This window comes from Engystomops pustulosus, unplaced genomic scaffold (assembly GCF_040894005.1).
Source record: "Engystomops pustulosus unplaced genomic scaffold, aEngPut4.maternal MAT_SCAFFOLD_437, whole genome shotgun sequence".
Taxonomy (NCBI): Eukaryota; Metazoa; Chordata; class Amphibia; order Anura; family Leptodactylidae; genus Engystomops; species Engystomops pustulosus.
The window spans coordinates 1-7,500 of NW_027285316.1; the positions used below are offsets into that span (position 1 = coordinate 1).

Below are 7,500 nucleotides of genomic sequence, written 5' to 3' on the forward strand. Positions count from 1 at the left end.
AGAACCGCAGACCAAAACCGACCGGTCCGACTTTCAGTGCACCTTCGGCGGCAGAGAGAAGCAGCAAAAATACCGGTCAGAGAAGGGGAGTTTTGGTCGACTCTGCCAGGCTTTTGCACTAAGTCAGATCCGTAATGCCAGCGGGACTGAGTCGCTTTTGCGTGCCGTGGTCCTGGAGGCCTGCTCGGACAGGGCGGTCCTTCGGGTCCCGCGGGAAGGGGCATTTCATGTTCCTCTGCGGGAGGTGATCCATTTTCTGCGGGAAATGGCGAGCCCCTTCGGCTACAAGAGTGTGTAGGTCCCGCTCAACAGTCTACGTCCTTAACCATCGGGGACTTTGTAGATTGTGCCCGTAATCGCTCTCCGCAGAACAGAGCGGGAGGTCTCCGCGGCGGAGGCCGGAGAGGGCGCGAGGTGAGCGGCATGGTATGACTGGGTTAGTGCCGCTCACTGGTACCCGGAGCGTGGCGCCCTCCGGGTAAAAGGCTAGCCGGGGCGAGCAGGTGGGTTGACGGGCGCATAAGCCACGCCGTCCCCGCCATACAAGGTGCCGGTGGCCTGGCGAACCACCGGCGTAAGGCTAGCCAGGGCGGACCGCGGGGGAGAGGGCGCATAAGCCACGCCGACCCCGCTGTACAAGGTGCCGGTGGCCTGGCGAACCACCGGCGTAAGGCTAGCCAAGGGCGTACCGCGGGGCAGAGGGCGCATAAGCCACGCTCTCTCTCCATCCCACCAGAACAAACGGGGAAAAATTTTCAAAGTGTGGGAGAACCGGGGACCCGACCGGTGGCACTCTGCCTCTCGCTGCCGCCCTCCTGGAAGCGTCCTCGGCCACTCGGTGTCCGGCAGATTTCAGAGCTCCGGAATGGTGAAAAAGAACCGGTGAGAGGGCGAATCCGGCTTCTCTCTGCCGGGCGAGGACCACCGCAGGCGGCATGGGAAGTCTGACAGGAGACGGCGCGGCGGGCAGGCTTTAAAAGTGCATGGGCTTTTGGCCTCGGCGAACGTCGAAAAAATTTTGCGGTCCGAGCTGCCCTGCTCCTGCCGGGGAAGGCTCACCGCCGGCGGCTGCCAACCCCTGGCTTGCCCGCCGGATGGCCTTCGAAGGCTGCTGAAAAAGAACCCCGAGACGGGCACCTCTCGGAAGAACCGCAGACCAAAACGAACCGATCCCACCCTCAGTGCACCTTCGGCGGCAGAGAAAAGCATCAAAAATACCGGTCAAAGAAGCGAGGTTTTGGTCGACTCTGCCAGGTTTTTGCACTAAGTCAGATTTGTAATGCCAGCGGGACTGAGTCGCTTTTGCGTGCCGTGGTCCTGGAGGCCTGCTCGGACAGGGCGGTCCTTCGGGTCCCGCGGGAAAGGGGCATTTCATGTTCCTCTGCGGGAGGTGATCCATTTTCTGCGGGAAATGGCGAGCCCCTTCGGCTACAAGAGTGTGTAGGTCCCGCTCAACAGTCTACGTCCTTAACCATCGGGGACTTTGTAGATTTTGCCCATAATCGCTCTCCGCAGAACAGAGCGGGAGGTCTCCGCGGCGGAGGCCGGAGAGGGCGCGAGGTGAGCGGCATGGTATGACTGGGTTCGTGCCGCTCACTGGTACCCGGAGCGTGGCGCCCTCCGGGTAAAAGGCTAGCCGGGGCGAGCAGGTGGGTTGACGGGCGCATAAGCCACGCCGTCCCCGCCATACAAGGTGCCGGTGGCCTGGCGAACCACCGGCGTAAGGCTAGCCAGGGCGGACCGCGGGGGAGAGGGCGCATAAGCCACGCCGACCCCGCTGTACAAGGTGCCGGTGGCCTGGCGAACCACCGGCGTAAGGCTAGCCAAGGGCGTACCGCGGGGCAGAGGGCGCATAAGCCACGCTCTCTCTCCATCCCACCAGAACAAACGGGGAAAAATTTTCAAAGTGTGGGAGAACCGGGGACCCGACCGGTGGCACTCTGCCTCTCGCTGCCGCCCTCCTGGAAGCGTCCTCGGCCACTCGGTGTCCGGCAGATTTCAGAGCTCCGGAATGGTGAAAAAGAACCGGTGAGAGGGCGACTCCGGATTCTCTCTGCCGGGCGAGGACCACCGCAGGCGGCATGGGAAGTCTGACAGGAGACGGCGCTGCGGGCAGGATTTCGAAGTGCATGGGCTTTTGGCCTCGGCGAAAGTCGAAAAAATTTTGCGGTCCGAGCTGCCCTGCTCCTGCCGGGGAAGGCTCACCGCCGGCGGCTGCCGACCCCTGGCTTGCCCGCCGGATGTCCTTCGAAGGCTGCTGAAAAAGAACTGCCAGGCGGGCACCTCTCGGAAGAACCGCAGACAAAAACATAAAAATTTTGGGCGATCCGACCCTCAGTGCACCTTCGGCGGCAGAGAAAAGCATCAAAAATACCGGTCAAAGAAGCGAGGTTTTGGTCGACTCTGCCAGGTTTTTGCACAAAGTGTTGGCATCGTGCGGCGTCGCGCTTTGCTGTACCGTATCCCCAATGGAGTGGCGCCCGGCGGGGTAGGCTAGCCATGTGAGGTCGAGGGCGGGAGGACGGGACGTAAGCCAGGCCGTTCTCCACAAGTAAATTCCGGACGCGGAGACCCCTTCTCCGCCCTACGGTCCCCAATGGGGTGGCGCCCGGCGGGTGAGGCTAGCCATGGGAGGACGGGACGTAAGCCAGGCCGTTCTCCACAAGAAATTCCGGACGCGGAGACCCCTTCTCCGCCCTACGGTCCCCAATGGGGTGGCGCCCGGCGGGTGAGGCTAGCCATGTGAGGTCGAGGGCGGGAGGACGGGACGTAAGCCAGGCCGTTCTCCACAAGTAAAATTCCGGACGCGGAGACCCCTTCTCCGCCCTACGGTCCCCAATGGGGTGGCGCCCGGCGGGTGAGGCTAGCCATGTGAGGTCGAGGGCGGGAGGACGGGACGTAAGCCAGGCCGTTCTCCACAAGTAAAATTCCGGACGCGGAGACCCCTTCTCCGCCCTACGGTCCCCAATGGGGTGGCGCCCGGCGGGTGAGGCTAGCCATGTGAGGTCGAGGGCGGGAGGACGGGACGTAAGCCAGGCCGTTCTCCACAAGTAAAATTCCGGACGCGGAGACCCCTTCTCCGCCCTACGGTCCCCAATGGGGTGGCTCCCGGCGGGTGAGGCTAGCCATGTGAGGTCGAGGGCGGGAGGACGGGACGCAAGCCAGGCCGTTCTCCACAAACTCCCAGCGGTAGAGTCTCGGCTCTCCGCTCTTTTGATCGATCTGACACAGCGCGATCCGGCGGGGCAAGGCACTTTGCTCGGTCAGGGGTATTGGCCCCGGCCGGTTTATGGTAAAGCGTTCCTTAGCCTCAGTCTTGGTCGCGCATCAATCCCCCGCTCCCCGTGAGCGGCTGTCGTCCTCTGCCTAAGGTTGTGTAGCGCGGTGCCAGTGTGGTCCTCGCACGGCCCCGCTCCTGCCACAAGCGGTAGGACTCTCTGCTTCGGCTGAGGTTTGCTACGAAGCGTATGGAACGGGCGTACTCCACCGTACCGTGGGTGGGGGGCGGCGGCGTTGGCGGCGGCAGCGTCCAGCGAGGAGCTCCGGCTCCCCGCGGTAGCGCCTCGCCTAGTGTCCCTCGGGCAAGTCCAATCGCCCCCCGCCCGGTCGGAGAGCGCAGACACTTCTGTGTCCACGGTTTATTTCCGCAGCACGAAAAGGGACGGCTCCCGCTTGCTCCTCGCGGGGACGAGGCTTAGACCCACCGTGGCGCTTCCGCGGTAGGTAGGGTCGTCTGCCGTAGGAGCGGTAGCGGTCGAGTGGTCCCCAGTGTACCCTGTTAGCGCTGCCCGCCTACGCCTGAAGAGCTGCGGACCGAGAAAAAGGTTCGCTCCGCTGCTGACGGCGAAGCGCGCGGCACGCCGCGGAAGAGGAGAGGGAGCGGTCGCCCCCGGGGCGGCTCCCCTCCGAGTCCGGCAGAAGCAGAGATTGTAGCGGAGGGGGGGGTTTTCTAAATTCCCCGGGCGTGTTATCCCCAGCGGTAGCCTTCGAACTCTTCAACCGCAAGCACGATCGCACGTTCACAGCACCCGTCACTAGGAGCCGGGCCAGAGGCGGGCGGCAGACGAAACCGACATGAGCGCTTAAGGGTATTGCACCCCCGGCGCCCAGACCCTGGAAATTGAGTCTGCCCCCAAAGCCCACCCGCGTCCTCCTTGGCGCTCCCGGAGTACATGGTCGTAGATGGGCCATCGGTCGCTAATGCCAAACTGCGTCCCAGGGGTGCGTCCCCTCTGACCAACGGCAGACCCATCCCTCTCGCCAATCCGCGGATCCCCGCCAGGTCCCGAACAGGGCTCGTCCTTTAGCGTTTCAAATGCGCCCTCCCCGCCATACGAGGGGTTGAGGACCGTAGCCTTCCCTTACGAGAGGCACCAGGGGTGCGCCTGCTCGAGGGCCCGGCCGTGGGCGTAACGCTTGGGCCGCCCGGGGGAGTCGGTAGACCATGGGAGACCAACACTCGCACCCGAACGTTGCCCGTGCTTTGTGGAAGAGAGCTTCTTTTGCGAGGTTGTCGCTGCGGATGGCGCCCGGACAAACCCTATCCCTAATACTTCTGGGGAATTGGCGTCTAAGCCACCCTGCTCGGTATCCCTGCACCCACGAAGGGGGCCGTGGAAGGCTTGGGGTCTCGCCGGCGAAACCGACCGGATGCCCGGGGTACTGAACCCCCGGGGTCCCACCCTGGAAATTGAGCCGTCCGACCCCGCCACGTCTTCCTAGTGCTCTCCTTGGCTCCCCCGCCTGTGGGCGTCGTTAGGGGCTGCGGTCATCAGCGCCGGCTAAGCTTCGGCAACACGGCCGACCCACCCCTTCGGCGCCTGGGGGAGCCTGGTCCCAGTCCGGGCCGTTCCGTAGGGGCGGCTATCCCTTACATGAGGGACTCGGTGCGTCCGCTCGGGCTGCGGGGCTCCGGCTCCGACAGCCGGGGAGCTGGTTTTGACCGCGGGCCTCGACGGGAGCCGGCAGGGACCGGACTTAGGCGTCAAGCCGAAAATAACCCCGGCACCCTCGCGTGCTTCCAAAGCGAGGGGACCTTTGGCCGAGCGGGGGCACCGGAAGCCGAACCGACCCCAACCCCTCTTCCTACCCCAGGGCTGGGCTGACCAATCCCCTGATCGGGTCTAAAATGGAAGAAGGGGATTCGAGGGAAGGGGCTGGCGGAAGGCAGTTGCCCGACGGAGTAGGCGAAGGCCAGGCCGTTTCCGAGTCCCGAGCAGAGGAGGGCGAACTCGGCTCTTCATCGACCGACGGCGAGGCGAGGGCGGTGGCTGCCGCGGGGAAGACTCCATTGCTCGTCAGCGCGCTAGGAGCGGGGCCGACTGGCTGCTCGGGGTATGGCATCCCCGGGGGCCCACCCTGGAAATCTTCGCTCCTCAGCCGCTGCAGGTTATAAGGTCCCGCCGCGCGTAAGCGCTCAACTCTCCGACCCACGGATGTCGAGCCCATGGTGAGCCGGCCGTTTCGTACGGGGAAAAGGGGTCCTCTGGCCCCACATCGATCGAGGGGGGTTTAGATCCGCGGAGGCACGCACCGCGAGGCGAATCGCTGCTTTTCCCCAAGAGGTTAACCTTCAAACCACCGAGTAGGTTCGGGGCAGGGCCGACTGCCTGCACTGGGGTATTGCATCCCTGGTGGGGCGACCCTGGAAATCTCTGCCCCTTTCCACTCTTTCGGTTGGGCCTCTCGTCGGGGCGAGCGTAAGTCGGCAAGCAGACGTGGGAAGAGGCTTCTTACCGGTGACACTCCCTTCGTGAGAGAGGCAGGTACTCGCCCCGGACCCCGGTCCAAATCTGCGCGGGCCGGACGGCGTCGGCCCTAGCCGAAGGCCGCTCCCGCGAAGCCAGGGAGCCGAAAATAACCCCGACACCCTCCGCGACCTCGCGTGCTTCCAAAGCGAGGGGAACCTTTGGCCGAGCGGGGGCACCCGAAGCCGAACCGACCCCAACCCCTCTTCCTACCCCAGGGCTGGGCTGACCAATCCCCTGATCGGGTCTAAAATGGAAGAAGGGGATTCGAGGGAAGGGGCTGGCGGAAGGCAGTTGCCCGACGGAGTAGGCGAAGGCCAGGCCGTTTCCAAATCCCGAGCAGAGGAGGGCGAACGACGTTCTTCATCGACTGACGGCGAGGCTAGGGCGAAGGCGGTGGCTGCCGCGGGGAAGACTCCATTGCTTGCCAGCGTGCTAGGAGCGGGGCCGACAGGCTGCTCGGGGTATGGCATCCCCGGGGGCCCACCCTGGAAATCTTCGCTCCTCAGCCGCTGCAGGTTATAAGGTCCCGCCGCGCGTAAGCGCTCAACTCCCCGACCCACGGACGTCGAGCCCATGGTGAGCTGACAGTTTCGTACGGGGAAAAGGGGTCCTCTGGCCCCACATCGATCGAGGGGGTTTAGATCCGCGGAGGCACGCACCGCGAGGCGAATCGCTGCTTTTCCCCAAGAGGTTAACCTTCAAACCACCGAGTAGGTTCGGGGCAGGGCCGACTGCCTGCACTGGGGTATTGCATCCCTGGTGGGGCGACCCTGGAAATCTCTGCCCCTTTCCACTCTTTCGGTTGGGCCTCTCGTCGGGGCGAGCGTAAGTCGGCAAGCAGACGTGGGAAGAGGCTTCTTACCGGTGACACTCCCTTCGTGAGAGAGGCAGGTACTCGCCCCGCACCCCGGTCCAAATCTGCTCGGTCCGGCCGTCGTCGGCCCTAGCCGAAGGCCGCTCCCGCGAAGCCAGGCGATCCGAGCCGAGGATCCGCGCGAGCCTTCTCCAAGCCCTCTGCCGGGCGCTGGTGTTGAAAGCGTAGCGGACCCTGTTCGCCGGAGCGATAGGAGCGGAGCACCGGTCCCGAAGGGTTGAAAGCTGGGTAGCAGCGCCGTAGCTTCCCTCCCAGCCTTCCCCCGGACCTGGCGCCCGATCCCCTCCGCTCCTCTGTGCGTTGGCGGGCGGCGCTGCATGGGTACGTCGCGACGGCTCCCTATCGTCTCTCTCTCGCTTAACAGTGGTGAGAGGTGGTGGTGGCGCTGTCGAGGTGCTGAAGTCGAGCGTCCAATGCTTTCCTTCTATGCGCAGCCTACAGGAGCTGTCCGAGCTTCGGAGGTGCTGATGGAGGTGAGAGTCGAGCGCCGCTTCTTGGCCGATCTGAGTGGGGAAAGCCAGCGACTGCGAGAGGGAGGGGGGAAGGAAAGGCTTTTTCGGGTCCTTGGAAGGGACCGCGAGAGCATCTTTCTTGCCCCCCTGCCCTAAGCTCCATCCAATGTTGTCTGCGAGGTCTTCTCTGGCGGCGGAGAAGCGCTGCGGTAGCAGCAGCAACGAGCGTTCCCATGAGCTCACGGAGCCTGACTCCAAGAGTCTACCCCTCAGAGCCCCGGCTACCTGGTTGATCCTGCCAGTAGTATATGCTTGTTTTAAAGATTAAGCCATGCATGTCTAAGTACTGACTATTCTTTACGGTGAAACTGCGAATGGCTCATTAAATCAGTTATGGTTCCTTTGATCGTTCCGCATTGATGGT

At 64.0% G+C, this 7,500-nt stretch overlaps 1 non-coding gene across 1 annotated transcript in view; it reads left to right on the forward strand.

Annotated features, from left to right (window-relative positions):
- The first annotated feature begins 7,358 nt into the window (after nt 1-7,358).
- The window catches only part of LOC140111368 (18S ribosomal RNA), a 1,886-nt gene continuing 1,744 nt past the window's right edge, over nt 7,359-7,500 (forward strand). Inside the window, exon 1 of the ribosomal RNA XR_011851940.1 lies at nt 7,359-7,500. This exon is cut by the window's right edge and continues 1,744 nt beyond it. This is a non-coding gene — a ribosomal RNA (18S ribosomal RNA).